The 18963-nt window shown below is 44.4% G+C and overlaps 1 long non-coding RNA gene across 2 annotated transcripts; it reads right to left on the bottom strand.

The window, feature by feature from the left end:
- Positions 1-4933: 4933 nt before the first annotated feature.
- LOC128107668 (uncharacterized) lies at positions 4934-14469 on the bottom strand. Of its 2 annotated transcripts, XR_008217180.1 has the most exons (4): positions 14208-14469; positions 13366-13549; positions 6496-6611; positions 4934-5930 (listed from the first exon to the last, which is right to left on the bottom strand). It is a non-coding gene; the product is annotated as an uncharacterized LOC128107668 (long non-coding RNA). The 2 variants fall into 2 exon arrangements; XR_008217181.1 differs by lacking the exons at positions 13366-13549; positions 14208-14469 and adding an exon at positions 7931-9622.
- Positions 14470-18963: the final 4494 nt, after the last annotated feature.

Genomic DNA, 18963 nt, shown 5'->3' on the forward strand with positions numbered 1-18963 from the left:
TTGTTGAATATATTTTCTGTGCCTTTGAATTGGTATTCTTCTCCTTCTTCTCTTCCTTTTATTGTTTGGTCTTTTCATGGTGTCCTAAATTTCCTGGACATTTTGGGTCATGACTTTGTTGGCTTTAGTGTTTTCTTTGACTGATGAATCTATTTCCTCTACCTTATCTTCAATGCCAGAGATCCGCTCTTCCATCTCTTGCGTTCTGTTGGTTATACTTGCATCTGTAGTTCTTGTTCCTTTACTCAGATTTTCCACTTCCAGCATTACCTCAGTTTGTGTCTTCTTTAATGTCTCCATTTTTGAAATCTTTAACTGTTTCCCCCACTTGTTTAATTGCTTTCTCTTGGCTTTCAAGGGACTTACTGATTTCTTCCCACTATTGGTTTGACTTTTCCTTGATTTCTTTAAGGAAATTTTTCATTTCCTCTTTTAAGATCTCTAACATATTCCTAAAGTCATTTTTATGGTAGATATCTTCTGTTTCTTCTGTGTTGGGATGATCAGGTCTTGCTGATGTAGGTTCTGGATATGGAGCCATATTGGTTTTTATGTTGTTGACTGTATTTTTGCACTGGCGTCTACCCATTTCTTTCTCCACTTGGTGCAAGTGGTGTCTGTGTCTGAGGGAGCCTCTCTTGGTCTGATTGATACTCTTGATCTAGTGGGGGCTCTTGGTCTGATCGATGCTGATGGAATTTTTGTCTCAAGGAGCAGCTCTTAGTCCAACTGGGGCTAGTGGGCTCTGTCTCAGGGAGTAACTGCAGTCTTAGCATGTGGTAGATGGTGGCATTCTGACCTGTCTGCAGGAGTTCTGCCTGCCAACTGGCCTCTTAGTCCAGTCGGGTGCTGGAAGGCTCTGTCTCAGGGAAAAGGTGCAGCCTAGGGGCTGAGGTGTTTGGGTATGAGGATAAAGACTCACCTCTTAGTCCAGTCAGTTGCTGGCAGGCTCTGTCTCAGGGAACAGGTGCAGTCTCCGAGGGTGGGTGGGATTTGGGGGAGGTGGGGCTTGGGTTACAGGGTCAGATGGGGGATGGTGGTAGACTGACCTGTGTGCAGGAGGTCTGTCTGCCAACTGGACTGAAACCAGAACTACAATGGGTGGTAGTGTAGAGGTGCAGGGTTCTGCCCTTGGGCCCAAAGCCTAGGGGCTGGGGTGTTCGGGTATGAAGATAAAGACTCACCTCTTAGTCCAGCCGGGTGCTGGCAGACTCTGGATTCCTGGACTTTCCATTCATAGCCAAATATTGTTGGATTAGCTAGAGCACAGCCTGTAAGCCATTCTAACAAATATTCTTTCCATAGAGAGGATCATTTTATAACTTCTGTTACTCTAGAGAGCCCTGACAAATACACCAAGCATGTAGAGAAGACATTCTAGAGTAGTTTGTGTCTCAGCTATGTCATAAATTCCCAGTGGCCACCTTCCCTTAACCATTCTTCAGGTGATGCTTTGTTGGCCTTCTTAGATCTTGTAACATCTCAGCAACAAGAATAAAATAGCAAATGTCCCAAATCTCTCAAATGGAATGCAGAGTAATATAATTAAAAGAGGGCCTCAGATGGAAAGATTCTAGGGTAAATGAGAAATAGAAAGCCTTAGGAATAGAAAGTATTAGTTTTTGTGGACCATGACCATGTACCTACACTCGTATTAAGATCAGAGGACAATTTCTCAGAAGTTTGTTCTCTCCTTCAATCATGTGAGTCCTAGAGAAGTAACTCAGGTCTGTAGGCCTAGCAGAAGTTACCTTTGCCCACTGAGCCGTCTCTCCAGCTGATCATGTCATCCATGGAATTCATAAGCTTTGTATTTGTATTGATGCTCTGTGTGTTTATGGTCTTTATTCATAAAGAGTAGATTCTTTCTACCCTTGTTTGACAGCACCAGTTTGTTGTCCCACAGGATTACTTCCTCCACACATTAACTCTCTGATTCACTGTCAGTCTCAGAAGGCAGATCTGGTCCAGGGGAACTTCATAAAAATAAAGCACTCATCTGGAAGAAACCCTTCCTCAGGACACAATGAGATCAGCTGTGGTTAAAGAGCACCATCCACCATCCCTCTCCTTTCCTAGCCTTGTACAGAAATGCTCCTCATGACTGGCATATCTCTTTTGCTGCAGGCTCCATCCACTCTGGCTGGTGTGAAGCTTCCTCCCAACACTGCTTAGCTGGACCATCAAGAGGGAGTCCTATCCACACCTCCACCACCAGGAGTGTTTTCTCAATTCTGCATTTCATCAGATGGCCCTAATCTTCATTGTCATCCAGGATGAGATGTGAGAGATCTGCTCCAACCCTGACAATAAGTGATGCTGGAGCAGGATCCTGAACCCACCAACGCCTTGCATGGATACCTGGTATCCTAAGACAATTAGCATCCCTACATCAGGTGTTTGTCCCTTCTGGTCTCCTGAAATTTCTCTTTGCTTGTGAGTGATTCAGTCAAACTAATATAACACACATGGCTAGAAGGACAAAAGTCAAGTGCAGGGTCTGGAGAGATGGCTGCTGCATTTTGAGTAGTTTCTCTCCCAAAGGACCAACAGAGCAGCTAAAAAGCCACTGTAACGCCAGGTTCAGGTGGAATCTGATGCCTTCTTCTGGCCTCTGGTGGAATTGCATGCATGTGGTGTGCAGCCCTGCTGCAGGCAAAATGTCCATACATATAAATAAAAGAAATAAATCTTTAAGAAATTGAACCTATTCGTAGTTGAGGCCAAAAAAGTCCTAACATATCTTGGAATTCATTCTGTCTACAGTCTGGTTTTCCACGGATGCTATATTTTAAGGAAACCAGGGGCAGATAGCTCTGGTTTTTCTATTTTTTTATTTTAAATGTTTTATTATTCTTTGTTGGTTTCACATGATGCATCCCAATCCAACTTTTCCCCTTATCCTTTCCATCACATCTGAGCTCTGTCCTAAGCAAAATAAAATTTAAAGGAAAACTGAAAACCCAAATTTACAAACAAACAAACAAAAGTCTTGGCAAGGAAGTTTAGTGTGGCCCAGTGAGTCACACAGTATACTCTTTAGTCCATACATCTTTTCTTGTAAGTGTTCCTGGCCTCTCTGGCTTCTCTACACTATAGATGATGGACCTTCACTTGTACTCTTCTTGGATATCCTATTGATGCCTTGTGTCATAAAGATCCTGCAGCTTTAGATCTTCAGAACTGGGCCCTTTACCTGCTCCAGCAGTCCAGGGATAAAGATGACGTTAGGGTTGGATAATTCATAGCCATGGTTCTGGCTGGGGGTACCTGGGATGGTCAGGCTGCCAGCTTTCCTTCATCTTCTCCACCCAGGCAAGCTCTCCAGCACTGCCCCACCGAGGTCACCTCATGCAATGGGCAGAATGGAGAGAGGCCCTTTGTCCTGTTCTCATGCACTCAAATCTGACTTTCCCACACTCAGAGTAAAGGGACAGCTCTAGTGCTTTGCTGAGGTGATGTACCAGGCCCACAAACCCAGTTCCTACAGTTGGTGAGAGGCTGACCAAGCTCTTCTGTTCTCATGCCCAAAGTCCCACTCTCCCACCAGTTGCAGGTGGCATTTGATCAGGTGAGGCAGGGATCTTTCCCTTACCCTGGCCAACACAAGGCAGAAGTGGGTAGACTCAGTTCTTCTGCTCTCACAGTCTCAGGGCCAGCTCACTGACACCACAACCAACAGGGTCAGCTCTACTGTGCTGCTCAGTCCAAGTGCAGAACCTACTCTCTCCAGTCCTGCAGTGAATGAGGGGCAAGTTCAGATGTCACTAGTACTAAGGCCAGCGAAGTATGGGGTTAACTCTTTGAGTTTCTATCCTGTCTTCAGTAGTAAAAGGAGCCACTGACATCAACATAGACAAAGTCTGTGGCAGGGCAATGGACCAGACATGGCCTTTGACAGCAGCCTAGGCCTGGAGGACACCAGGGTCCCTGGTGGCAGCACAGGCCAGTCAGATCTGTATGGCTCCTGCAGGAACACACAACTTAGACACTATCATGGTCCTAGGTGACAGCCCAGACCCCTACCTACCTCTGTGTGACCCTTGGTGGTCATACAGGCTGTGGATATGAACAATGATCCTGGCTGTGTTTGAAGCATGGACCCAGACATGTTCCAAATTTGTAGCCCAGGAACTGGATATCACCATGGCTCTGGTTGGCAATGAAGGTCACACAAATTGGCAGGGACCCACTAACACCATGACCCATGGTGGTAGCCCAAATTCCAAGAATCTTTGAAGACAACAGATGCCTGAGATATCAACACAGACCCTGGCTGCATCAGGGCCATAAACCCAGACATGACCCTCAGTAATAGCTCCAGCCCTGATGTCATTATGGTCCTAGGGGGCAGCACAGGCTTCTAAGACACATATGTCCCCTTTGGGGCATATCCCTTTGACACTAACATGGTCACAGGTGGTGTCCAAGACTGCAGGTGGCTGCCAGGCCCTCAGTGGTAGAGGATGATGCATGGGTATCAACGCAGACTCCCACAGCTGTGTCAGGGCCATGGACAGGACATGGCCCTTAGCAGCAGACCAGGCAGGGACATCATCATGGCTCCAGGTGGCAAGCAGGCCATGGATTTCTTTCATACTCCTTTAGTAAATGTTCTCATTTCCTGAGAGGCTTTACAGCAATACTGTTGTATTTCTCATGAATGTGGTGCACATGATCACATCGTGCAGTGGATATACAGAATGCTATAGTTAGAGATAGCTAAATATATGTCCACAAGGATGAAGTATGGATACTTTTTCCATCATGCAATGGGAATCCACGGAGTTGACAACACCATCCACATCCAAAGCTCTGTGTAGCCCTGGCTGCCTGGGAACCTACTCTGTAGCCCAAGCTGGGCACACAAGAGTTCTGGTGTTACAGGAGGTTCTGGGGTACTGGAGTGAGACAACACACCTGACCAAAGAAATAGGTTCTAAGACACAAAAGTTCAAAATCACTTTATTATTAATAAAAACACAGTAATATTACTCAATAGGGGCTTAAAGGGAAAAGTCAATATAAACAGTGAACAGCCTTATCAAAATACCCAAAAAACTACAAGATCAAAAGAAAGAAAAAATAAATATCAAAATCTCAATCTATAACAAGAAATCCCAAAGCAAACAAAACCCAACCAAAAACAAAAACAAAAACAATTAAGGCCAGCAGCATTCTCTTGCTGCACTTTTAGCAGCACAGACCTACAGCCTGTGACTGGCCTTGGAAACATGGTAGGAAGGCAGTCAGCGAATGTGAAAGCCTTTTTCAAAGCTACTGTAGCCATGCCTCCTGCAGGCTTTGTAGGCCAAGCCCTTACTGAGACTAAGAATGAGAGATTTTCTAGAGCATTCTTTGTGCCCCTCTGGGAAGCTTTTGATAAATTATCACCCACTGCTGATCCTGTAATGTCTTGGTCACTATTTGATTCTTTCAGCATACAGACACTTGTGTGCTTATTAGAGACTCCACAAATATGTGGGCAGCATCTGAATACCAAAAAACATCAAAGATGACTCAGATGTCTTCTATAAATCCTTTCTCAGGACCAGGCAATTCAGTTGAGGCTGAGAAATGGAGACATACCCACTGATTTTAAATATGCAGGAAAAAGTGTCTAACCCGGGGAATGAGGGACAGTGGAGATCTCTGTGGTGCATTGTCTTCAGCAACGCTTGTGCAGGACATGGAGTCAGCTTCAACACTGGCCTGGAGAATGAAAATTATGGGTTTTGGTGTAGTCTGTCAGGAACAGCTTGACATCAACAGTCTTCCATGACAGATTTCCCTCCACCTAGAGAGGACTGAGGGCTCAGTCAGCTTGCCAAAGCCATCGACATTAAACTGTCAGAAAATGCATGGCCTTGATTAGATACCAGGTGAATGTGAGCAGCCTGGGAAATTGAATGTAGACCATCTAGGAGATCCTACAAAGTAAAAGCAGTGAAGGATCTGATTATTCCTTCAGTATACAAACCTGCCTAGGTTCAACTCCTCAACCCCTAAATCTTCTTTTAACAGAAAAATCTTTTCACAGGAAACAGATGCACACTGCAGAGAACCTGTAGTCTGCAGGAGTGTGCTGCATGCAGATCTGTCCAAAGGTAGGAACTTCTCTTTAAAGGTGATGTTCTGGAAGGAAAATAAAGTGGCAGGAGCATACACTGTCCTCCACAACTAACCCTCCTCCTGCTAGGTTGAGGACTGCCATAAGGAGATTTGTGGGGAGACACAGGGGACAAGGTACTGAGAAGATACCAGAGAGCTCAGAAAGGAATAAGGGATACACACTCCCCAGAAACACAAAGGATCAATCAAACATAGTGTTTTCTGGAGAAGTTCTCATTGACTGAGCCAGCACAATACCCTTAGGTGTTCTTTCCCTGGCTCTGGCTGAGAGCCATCCAGATTGGAATAATCCCCCAAAGGACAGAAATCCAGGTACAGGTGACCTACATGGTTCTAACTGCTCCACCAAGCTTGTGCTCCTACCTTATCTCAGAGACGTTGAAGTGATGTTGCATCTTTTCTGCCATGTCCTTTTGCTGGGTTACCAGCTCCTCCTGCTTCAACAGGTCCTTTAGTCTTTCATCCAGGCTCTCTTGCTCCTGTTTAATAGAAGACTGTGTTCTCAGTGGAGGGTCTCTCACTCACATGCAAACAAACTCATGAACACACACAAGTACATGTGTGCACACATACAAGCACACTTTAATGCAGTAACATGTTTAATTTCCCAGCTAATGTTAATATAAGGAACAATCACCAGGGATACTATTGAGAAGAATATTTACTTTTGTAGGATGAGAGAAGAATACAGTGGCCATGAGAAACAGGCAGCTCAATCATTGAAGTGCCTATCCTGTGACCCTAATGCACAGACATATGGACCTCTGGGGTACTGGTTGGTTAGCCAACCCTGCTTAGGAAGTTCCCCAGGCTGTGCAGTATAGGAATGTTCCCCAGCAGAGGACAACTGGACCAGCTCACTGGTCTTATTCACTAATTCCCACTTGGCCCCAAGGTGAGCAACTTCCCCAAAAGAAGCTCCCTTTACCACAGGCTGCCTCATGTCAGAGCAAACGAGCTCAGGAAACAAGAAAACCCAAGAGCCCAGGAACCTAGAAAATTGCCACAACAAGGAGTCAAAATCAACAATTCCTCCTGGTAAGGCGATTGTGTCAAGGATTTCTTTGAGCAACAAAAGGCTGACTATATCAGGGCCAAATGATTGCATGTATTATTTTGTGCTGAACAATAATTCATGGAAGGGCTCAATCACATTGTACTTTTTCACTCAGCGAATGATGGACATCTAGATAGTTTCTACTTTTAGGCTACTCTGAGGAATGCTACTACAACACTAATGTCCCCTAGCTTCTCCTTGGACACCTACTTCGTATTCTGGAATCACTGGTTCACCTGTGAACTTCAGTTTAACTTTCTGAAGAAGAGTCTGTGGCTTCTCACTGTGCTATATTATGTTATACCACCAGCAATGTCTGAGAGTCCTCATTGCTCCCAACCCTCCATGAGGCTGATTTTAACTCAAAATGAAGAACTTTGAAGAAAAGCAGTTACTGAGTGCTACAGCATGTGGTGAGTGCTTTAGACCATCACGAGCCTAGGGTGTGTACTGAGACAGCCCCATTCTCACACCACAGCATGGCTAGGGAATTTCTGATGAACTCAGATGCAGCTAGAACCACATCGTAAGTCAGAATCCCTCAACAAATAACATCCAGTCCTACCTTTAAGGAAAATGATAACTGAGAAAAGTTAGGCAAAGGTGGAAAGAAAGTGGTAGCAGGCAATGTGGATGAGGACAAGACAGGGCACCAGAAGACACAGTGAGCCAATGACCACTGAGTGTGCAGTCACCATTCATGCAGAGCAGAGAAGGGACAGAAATCTTCAGTCAGCCTACCTTGCCTCTCAGACACCTTGATTGCCACAGAAGCTTCCTCCTCATCTTCCTGTACTATATTTCTTTGGTATCCTCCAAAGACTTTTCTTGTAGATAAATATTATTCCCTCTACAATTACCTGAAAACCATTGACTTAGAGTAGTTTTGTGTCCTTTTTGTCCTAGAGAGCAAAGTGGACATGTGGAAAGATGGGCAGCAGCATACAATATTAGATGGATGCAAAGTGAGTGTGCAAAGTACTTTTTCAACAAAGTTGGACTCTATTATCATTAAAGATGCTTCATACACAAAAAAGTGAACATATTGATGCATCCAAACACATACTTGCACATATAAGCATCCATACACACAAACATACACACACCAGCACTTAAACCTATACATGCAGGAACCATGGACACAGACAATCACACATGAGCACACATACACACACACACACCCACACACACAAAATGACACTATCATGCATACAGCATGATACACAGAGGCAGCAGACACACACAGAGACACACAAAAACACACATATAGGTCCACACACACAAACAGAGATGTACAGAAATGCATCACAGAGCATACACACAGCACAAGCACACACACACACACACACACACACACACACACACACACACACACACACACACACACACACACACTTCTGATCCCAGAATGTCCAGGTAGAAAAGGCTGCCTTTCAGAAAGTCTTCTGCAGGGGGAGGGAGTGGGTCCACTCTGCTGTCTACAAGGCTCTTAGACTCAGCCAGGCTCTGCTACCCTGGCCTGCACTTACTTTTACTTTCATGAGCTTTATCTATCCCAAGACTCACTGATCACATGGCTTCCAAGTTGATCCATCGCAGTCTCTTCACTAAACCTCCCCTGGCTCCTACACAGAAGACCCTGCCTAGTTCAAGAGAAAGAAAGTGACCCATGGTCAAAACCCAGGAAGTTTGTAACAGGTTGCAGTGCATGTGATATGAAAATAGCCCCAATGTCAGTCAGAAAGAGGCCAGTGAAGTGACCTACACAGCTTTTCAAGAATGCAGCACTCTACACAGCTATGAGAGGGAAATGTTCTAAGATACAGCCATGCACATGATGTAGTCAAAACACAATGTCAACAAGAAGATGCACTGTGGGATTCTGTGTTGTGAAGTCAATGAGACAAACCAGGCATTTCCTGTGGTTTTAGCTCTGTGCCTACTGTTTATTTTTAAAACATCTGTATTGTTTGATTTTTGTTATTTATTAGAAACCACATTAACATCAAAACAATAGAAGTAAATGAAGAAAGAGAAAGCTACTACATCCTTCCTTTTTCTGAGCAATTGAAACTTGTAGGTTTTGGATGAGAATAAACAAGACAGAAGGTCTACCTTGGAGGACAGGAGATCCCAAGATTGCTGGACAGCCAGATTAGCCCAAAGAGAAAATATCAGGTTCAGAGAAAGACCTGAGCTCCAGGGAATAAGGGAGTGAGCAACAGATGACAACACGGGATTTCATTATGTAGTCTCTGAACACACCCACCAATGTACACATTTACACACGTCTGCATAGATCATACACAGACCACAGAAATCAGAAGTGAGAAGAAAAAAGTGAAGAGGACGTCATGTTGAATAAACAGCTGAATTTAGACTATGCACATCAGGTGTTTCAACTGAGACCCACAATACGGCAATCCATCCCTTTGGGTCTAAAACTTCCTAGGGGAACACACAAGTTAGTCAGACTATGTTGATGAGATTGAAGAACAAGTTCTCTTGAAGCTTCAAATCTGTCACACCAACCCTCAGCCTGTCAAAGCCGACCCACATCTATGGTCATCCAGGCAGCTAGAGACTGGAAGCTCCAGGATGCTCCCGGAGAACTGCCCAGCACCATGCCAGAAAAAAGACTGACAAGGTGGTACTCAGGTTTCTGTCACTATGACCAAGAGCTTGGCAAAAGGAAGAGAACACACTGGGATGCAGGAAGAAAGGAGAAGACCACATGCCACCCAAAACGTTGACAATGAGAACCCCTCACTTGGCACTGGCACTGGGCTCTAGTCCTTGAAGGCTGCTTCCTCTCTGTGATCTCAAATGACCCTTGCAAAGTAAATGAGCCACAGGCCACTGACATCATCAATGAAAGCTTTGTGCTGTTCCCTAAGTAGCTCCCTGCATAGTAGCCTGTAGCTAGAGTATTTCTCTCTTGGTCCCACCAAGCCCCACAATCCCATAGCCCACTTATAAAATAAACATACAGATGCTTATATTATTTAAACTGCTTGGCCATTAGCTCAAGTCTACCATTGTCTAGCTCTTACTCTTATATGCAGCCCATTTCTGTTAATCTATATGTTGCCACTTGTTCCATGGCTTTACTTGCTGCCTTTACATGCTGCTACCTGGACGGCAGGCTGGTGGCTCCTCCTCTGCACCTTCCTGTTCTCTCAATTCTCCTCTCTGCTAGTCCCACCTATACTTCCTGCCTGGCTACTGGCCAATCACTATTTTATTTATCAATCAATCATCCACAGCACTTCCCCTTTTTCTTTTTTTTTCAAAAAGGAAGGTTTTAACTTTAACATAGTAAAATTACATATAACAAAACAATTATCAAGCAAGAATTACAGTTACAATATTAAAGAACATATCTTATCTATCTTATATTTGTGAGTCTAAGGTTTTATATTTACCTTATCTTTTATCATAAGTAAGGAAAATTGTAATATCTAGCTTCAACTACATCAAAGGCCCCAGAGGGATATAATATTATCTGAGAAACAAAAGAAGGACACAAGTAACTTTTGGGAGTCTTGCAGGGTAGACAGAGACAGCTCACAGCCTGTATAGTCACCTAATGTTCCTTTGTAAAGTTGGGGCACCCGCTACAGCCTATATGCCTAGAGTCTCCCAGTCATTTCTCTCTGTGTCCTGTAGAATGTCTGGCAGTTTCCTCTGGTAAGCAGGAACCTGAAGGACCATTTCACCAAGCAAAGTTCAGTAGTCACCTTCCTATGGGTCCTGCATGTCCAGTTGATCAAGCATTCCAGGCAAGAACAGTTTCTTGCCCAAATGGCTTTTTTTTTTTTTTGCCAACGTGAAGATAAACTCCACATGGAGTGGTTTTGATGCCCATCCTCCTCTCTGAAGTAAATTATTGCTGCCAGGAGCAGACATGTCTCATTGTCCAGAAAGTCTAAATTTTGAAAAATATTTTAAATGCCATATTCTGTAGGTCTTTGAAGTATTTGAAGATTACCTATCTATCTGAAATATATCTATGTATGCCTAGAAAGCTTAACTAACATGCTACAATTGTGACTATCATAGAAGACTAATTATTAATCTGTATTTCTTAATTATCCATTACAATCTAAATGAGTTACATAAACATACTACCTCAAACGAGAATAGAAATCTTTATACAGTATAACAAAATTAAGTTTAAACTTGTATTGATAAACTGAAATCCATAGAAATGTAAACATTTTAAGCAAGTTCCTTTTTAAAAGTAGATTCAATAATTTACCCTTTCATCCTATCATATCTATATCATATCCCCTTTTTTCTTTACAAAGAGATCACATTTATAATCAACCTGATTTAAATAAAAATATTGGTTTTTCTCTGTCCCACATCAGAGGGCTCTTCTGATATGGGACAAAGGAATTTCTTAACATTTTTTTTATTAATATGTTTGGGTTTAGAGAAGGAGTGAGCCAATTCCATCTCTAATGCCAGCTTGGTATATTTGGAATTTTGTGCGTAGTTTTTCTTACTACTTCCTGCTGGAGGGGGCGCTGTATCTTATGGGGACATAAAGAAAATTTTAGGATTATGGAGTAGTCCATGAGGCTGTATTGTCTGAGCCAGATGCCTTCAAACCATTTTGGATGTTTGATCATCTGGGCCATGGTGTCATCAGAGACCTTTCAGGGGGTCTATGCTGGTCAAACCTGATGTATCTTAATCTGGAACAAATCCATAGCCTCTGGCTTTCTGTGGAAATAAAAACAGAGCCTCCTTTCCAAAGCAACATTTTCTTACATCCAAATTTTGAAATCAAGGTACCTTTAAAATACACATATTTGTTTAACTCAACAGCTTTTATGATCAAATGTTTTTATGCAGTTAAAAATCCCACAGATAACACAATTCAGATTCTCTGTATAATATCCATCTTTACATGGCTTATTTTTTATACTACCTTTATTGTCTCTTTAAAGACTTTATTTTTAAAAACTACCTATTTCTTTACATAACTGTATATATATATATATATATATATATATTTTCTCTTTCTTCCAAGCCTATGTACATTTTTACACATTGTAAAGCATTTAAAGTCTTGTTCCATCTGAATCTGTCTTATTGTGAATCTATTGTTTTAAACTGCAGCATTTGTAAGACTGAAACTGTGCTGTGGCTGATGGCTCCGCCTACCTCAGCTTCCCAACATGGTGGTGGTACAATTTACCGCCAGCTCTGAGTTTGGAGCTATGTGAACCATCAACTATTAGAAGCAGTGGGTCTATGCTTTTATCAAAGCAGCGTGTAGCCCACAAACCTCTTTTTCTTTTCTTAACTAGCAAAAACTATATCCAACACACAGCATAGTGTGCAGCTTGGAGACATCTCTGTGTAACATAGCATAGGTCAGTACTGCACGCACACCACTAACCCACTAGAGAGTAGTTCAAACACGCAGGCTGCCTTTAACGTGAGAGAGACAACTAGGAAGCTATTTTTACCTCTGTTTTAGAATCTTTTTTCTCAGGTTTTAGGTGGAAACTCTTGCCCCGCATTGGGCGCCATTTGTAGCTAGAGTTTTTCTCTCTGGGTCCTGCCAAGCTCCGCAGTCCCTTAGCCCACTTATAAAATAAACATACAGATGCTTATATTATTTAAACTGCTTGGCCATTAGCTCAGGTCTACAATTGTCAAGCTCTTACTTTTATACTCAGCCCATTTCTGTTAATCTATATGTTGCCACATGTTCCGTGGCTTTACCTGCTGCCTTTACATGCTGCTACCTGGATGACAGGCTGGTGGCTCCTCCTCTGCACCTTCCTGTTCTCTCAATTCTCCTCTCTGCTAGTCTTGCCTATATTTCCTGCCTGGCTACTGGCCTATCAGTGTTTTATTTATCAATCAATCATCCATAGCAGTAGCTCTCTGATCATAATGACATGTAGGTGTGTGATATGTGACTGACCCATCTCTCTGAATGTACTGCAGCTTCTAGCAGAGCAGGAGGGGTTGCTTGTCAATTATCCAGATTCTTGAAAGAGGCTAACTCTCCAGAAAGACTTGGGAATGATCACAGAAACCAACAATTAGATGGTATGTAGGTGGGAGTTTGGATGGGTGGGTGGGTGGTTATTTCAGTGTCTCTATGTTTATGGTTGGACAGGTGGGCACCTGCCCCCACTGCCATAGTCTACCTGCTGCTGCTCATCAGAAGGGTCACAGATCATCTCATGGGCCTCCATCAAGAGCCTCTTCAGCTCCTCACAGGACTCTTGCAGTTCAATCTGCTCCTTCCACAGCAGTCTGTTCTTCAGTCTCAACACATGTACATTCTTCTTTAGCTGAGTCCAATCTCATAGGACCCAGCCATGGATGTAACTGAACAACCACCAAAATATGGTGAGCCCCAGAGAACCTCCATTTGCCTTCCCTACCTCCAAGTACCACCAGCCTTGATAAGTCTCAGACACCCCAGACAGCCCAAGAATGGAGCTCTCAGTAGCCAAGCCAGCATCACTTAGATGCAGACCAAATCCAGAGAGTAATCAAATTCCAGAAAGATTCAAAGTACTTCTGAAAACCCTGATGCCAAAAGGGATCCTGTGTCTCTGAGAACAGGGTGGAGCCCACACCTGTGCTTAACTGTTCATTGTACTGGGAAATCAGCAGCAGGTAGAGGGAAAACATTCTCGGAAAAAGGGCAGAGGTCCTAACAGGAACAAATTCTGTCTACAGGTCCCGTGGAAACCAGTTCTGTGAAGCCCCTGCCAGTGCCCAGAGGACCTGGGTGCCAGACATCCCCTTCATGGTGCAAACCAGTTTTTTATCTAAGAGATCCCGAGGCTGGCAGGACAATGATGGGAGGGCCCCAGTGTTTTTTCACACTTAGCAAAACTGAGTCAAAGAGGCACAAGTCCAAGGGCCACAAGGCAGGCAGCTTGCTAAGAGGCAGACAGGCTGGATCCAGAGCCCTCACTTTGGGTCAAGGACAAAGAAGGGCAGAGACAGTTCCTTTCAAGATAAATCAGGCACTTACCTGAAGGATTCAGTCTCCTTAATCAGCCCCTTGCACTTGTTCAAGGAATCACTGATCTCTATGGCAATTTCTGCAGGTCAGACATCACCTGCTTATGCTCCATTTTGAGCATCTCAAGCTCAAAATTCAGCCTGTGGTAGGGCATGGCCCAAGGAGAAAAGAACCTCATGAACACAGGCCACAAGGATCACATGAATGAAGCTAGGTCATGGACTACCCCAGTCCAATATGCCAAAGTCTGGCACTTACACATTGGGACCTCCTGGTGCTTATTAAATTTCCTATCCTGTCCCCTAGCCAGAAGATGCAGCTGGTCCAAAGAGGGGTGCCAGGTATACATGAGCTACCTCAGTGGGCCTAGAGCTATAGACCAGCTTTCCAAAAAGTTCCCAGGAGTCTGTGCCACATATCTGGGCCCACCAGAAACCTATGATAACATTTCTCCTGTCTTCATAACAGGGATTCACATATTTGGTGTCTATTGCTGCTCAGAGGGCCAGAGCACACAATGAGAATTTCCAGAGAGGAGTCCCAACTTCAGGATGGCTTTATAAGCTCCACAGGGGATTCCAGTGTTGCACCAAGATGAGCACAGTGCCCAAGAGGCATGCTGCTCAAAGTGGGCTTCCCTAGCCTCAGCAGTGCCATCTGTTGGAAACTGTGTAAAATCCTCAGACCATGCCACAGAGCCCAGACACTCAGGAGCACATAGACCCACACAGACACACACACAAACATACACACAGACAGACAGACAGACAGACACACACACACACACACAAACACACACACAACACACACACACACACACACACACACACACACACACACACACACACATACACACCACATACAAACAAATCCCCAATAAATATAGGGAGGTGGCATTATTTCAGAGTATAAGGAAGAAGACCAGAGAGAAGCAGTGAGGAGCTCCAGGCCTTCCAGCTACAAACTGAGATGGAGGAATGGGATGAGGCCCCTCGCCCCAGCTGCTGCTAGGAGCTTTCAGACACAATCATCCGCTGGTCAAGAACAAAGACTCACAACAAACTAACAGGACCTAGCATCTCCCACAAGCCAACACTTGTCAAGGCATCTTGAAATGCATGTTGAGAGCTCACACACTACTGTCCCTATCCTCAGACTCTGGTTCAGGCCACAGGCTCTGGTGTTCATTTGGAGGAAACAGAACAGCCTGTGTTCCCATCGCACTCCTACCCAGGGTCCAAGTTCTGCATCTGGAATGCACTCAGGAAGTTTAGTTTAGGCACCAGGACACCCTGGATGTACATTCTCCTGTTCCTCAGGAAACCTGGGCTTGATACTGTGGTATTAAGATGGTCAGCAGAGAACTGGGCATAATGGCTTCCTGTTGTTCAAATCCTTGTTGGTGTAATTGGCGAGGAATTCACACAGCTCATTTCCTTCGCAGGTCATATTGTTTAGCCAGAGGGTGAGTTTCTCTATTTTTTTCATCTGCTCCTCCTGCTCAGTGAAGGTGGAGAGTTGGGATGGTGCCTCCTCTGTAGTCCCTGCAGGTAGATAAAGAAAAGTGAACTTGTATACTTGAATGGCTTAAGGTTAATAGAGTCCATGATGAGTCCCAAGGAGCCTGAGGAAGAGGAAATGCTAGGGACCCAGTGAAACTCCCAAAGAGCAGGGCAGCTATCCTCAAACTGGTGCCCATGATCTATGTCTCTGTCCTCAACCAGCAAGGCTAGGCTTGTGCCTCACTCCCTAGTACAGTCCCCTGGCCCTGAAGACATAATGTATCCCAGCCATGTAGATTTGTAGGACAGTGTCAGCTCATATCTGATGTGATACAGGTAAGTCTCAATGTCCCTAAAGCTTAGCAGCACCAAGTCCTGATCACACCTGCCCAGGACCAAAGCATCCGAACATCTGAGGCCCTGGTAGATGGCCAGAGGAATTTCCCTCCCTTCTTATTAGCATCAGATTCCCATGGAAAATGTAGGAATCCACTGGGATGAAGTACAGCAACACCCTACCCAGAGAGGGACAGCTCATTAGTCAATCAGTTCCTCCTGTCCCTTTGCCTGTCTGAATGAAATGAAGGAGTTCTCAGAAAAGCAGCTGCAGCCTGAATAATTCATTGCTCTCCTAAACTCACCATCAGAGACTCTTGACTCTAGGTCTGCTATTAAGAAGTCCAGAGAAACAGGATAGGCCCATTGCTTCCCAGAAGCTCCCAGATGCTGAGCCCCAGCTCAAGTTCACCTCCTCCAAGAAGCTCGTTATCCCCTGCTCAGGATTCATTTTCTTCACCAAACCATTTATTTCTCCAGGTTTGAGACTAAGACCAAAGGCAAGCTTCCTTTGCCTCTCTCTGGTCACTCCATGTTCTCTATTCTCTCTCCCAAGCAGCCTGCTCAGTCTTACCAACATGTCTAAGGGCACTGAACAAATACCCTACAGGCATTTGGTGTTGCCACAATACTGGTAACATCACAGAGAATACCAAGGGCTCTACAGGATACAACAGAATTTTCAGAGAAGGGACTACTACGGCCATCTCCATGAGGCATCACCTATCTACTAACTAGCTCTTCAGAGATGCACAAAAAGCCATGTTGACCTTCTCAGGAGCCTTTCCAGAAACAGAAAGAAAGACCTCCAACACCTCCTCTTTACAAAGCCAGGGATCTCTCTCTCTCTCTCTCTCTCTCTCTCTCTCTCTCTCTCTCTCTCTCTCTCTCTGCTTCATTAGAATATTTTTACTACTTCAAGTATGGGAAGTTGAAGTCTCTATTCCAAACACATCCGATGAAATGGTTTATCACTTCTTCAGATCTCTAATGAATAACATGAGAAATAAAGGTTGCTAGGGTATTAGGTCAGAATGGTGGGGAGCAAAGATCGGTCACCTGATGTGAACAAGCAAATTGTTGAGAATCACCAAGGTTCTTATAGTATGTGGGTGTGTTGGAGGTTGTGGGTGCCCTGTCAGAACAAAGGTAAGTCCCATAGTTAATGAGGAAAATTACCCCAAATCATCAGCAGAATACATTCCAGCCCTCATGATGTTAGCAAATGTGTGATCTACTAGTGACATGTCAGGCTGGAGATGATAAGGACTGGGGCCCTGTGACACAGGAGCAAACATTCCTGTAGAGAGCCGTGCATGGCCGCCCCTCAAAGATGGCGCCGGCGTCCGGCTTCCGCCTTCCCGATGGCAGGTGTTCTCTGGGATAATCAACTCCTTATTTGGCTAAGGCTAGGATCTGGCTTACTTCCGCGCACCTGGACCTAATCTGGCTTGCTTGAGTATGTCTGACCATATCGGCATTGTCCATGTGGAACTATGGGGTTGGTTGCCCAGTGGCTATAAAGGGCGTGGGCTGGCTTTCCCCAGGGTGGAAGTCAGAAGATGGCTTTCCCCGGAGTCAGAAGATTGTTCAAGGTTCCTGAATAAACTGCTTGGAGAAGAGCCTGGTGTTGTGTCTTCCTTGCTGGTCGAGGTGGACGCGACAAGTGGTGGTCCATACGGGGATCCTCAGCCTCTTCATGGAGCTCAGAACTTTTTGCTGTCAGGGTGGTATACCGGTAAGTCCTCAGGTAATTTGGGGAACCGCGATAAAAGTGGATTTTGCTCTCATCTGTAGATAAAGAGAGAGCGGGAAAACGTAGAGCCGCGACAAGAGTGGATGGGAAAATTAAAGAGTAGAGCCGTGACAAGAGCGGACGGGAAAATTAAAGAAAGTGAAAGCAAGTGAAGGCAAAAGTGCTGCTAGTATCATGGGCGCAACTTCTTCCCACCCAATTTTTCTGGCTCTTAACGAGCTGCTCCTTTCAAAGAAATTAAAGATTAAGAAGAATACTTCAGAAAGATTTCTAGAGGAATGTGATGTCGTGGCACCCTGGTTCAGTTTCCGGAAGCCTCACGGTAGCTTCCTGGGAAAGGTTGGGCCGTGATCTAGACTTTGCTGCAGAACAAGGGACGCTTAAACATGGGGTTAGACCAGTTTGGAAATTGGTGAGAGGGTGTCTCGAAGACCAGCGCTGCAGCGATGCGGTAGAGAATGGGCAGGCAGCCTTAGAAATGTTGCAGGAGGAAAGATCAGAAAAGGCCATGTCTGCTAAAGCAACGTCTACCAGAAGTAAAACAAAAAAGGGGGAAGAAAAAACAAGGTTATATCCTGACCTTTCGGACCTAGAGCGTTCCAAGTCCCCTATCTCTTCCTCTGATTCTGATGATGCAGAGTCATTATGTGAAACCTTGCAGAGCGTGAGAATAAGAAAGAAAAGGGGTAGAAATAAAGGAGAAAGAGAAAGAATTAAAGGATGTGAGTCTGAGTGTGGAGCTGCTCCCTCAGCTCCTCCACCATATCTGGAATCTGCCTCCATGTCTAGAGTTGTCTCTATGGGCAATTCTTTTAACCTGGAGGTTTGGAGACAGGTTAGAACTGAAATGCAGCTAGCTCGCCCAGTGTTTCTCAATGCCCAGACTCAACAGAGATACCATGAACCTTTGGATTTTAAGGTCATCAAGTCTCTAGCGGAATCTGTCTGGGATGAAAATAAGATATGTGAGTTTGTAGAAATTCTGTCTTGTTAGATCTGTGTTAAGAAATCTTTAGGTGTTTGCTAAGTTAAATATATGCTAATGGTAGCCCTATATAAGTTTGTAAGATAGATCCATAGAGTTCCTTTAAGAATATAAGCTTGCAAGAAGTATCTAAGGTAGTCTTAAGACATGTAGTAATAAGCTTGTAAGAAGTAAAGATGTTAGTTG

Source organism: Peromyscus californicus, unplaced genomic scaffold, assembly GCF_007827085.1.
Source record: "Peromyscus californicus insignis strain IS unplaced genomic scaffold, ASM782708v3 Scaffold_12__1_contigs__length_115047231, whole genome shotgun sequence".
Classification (NCBI taxonomy): domain Eukaryota; kingdom Metazoa; phylum Chordata; class Mammalia; order Rodentia; family Cricetidae; genus Peromyscus; species Peromyscus californicus.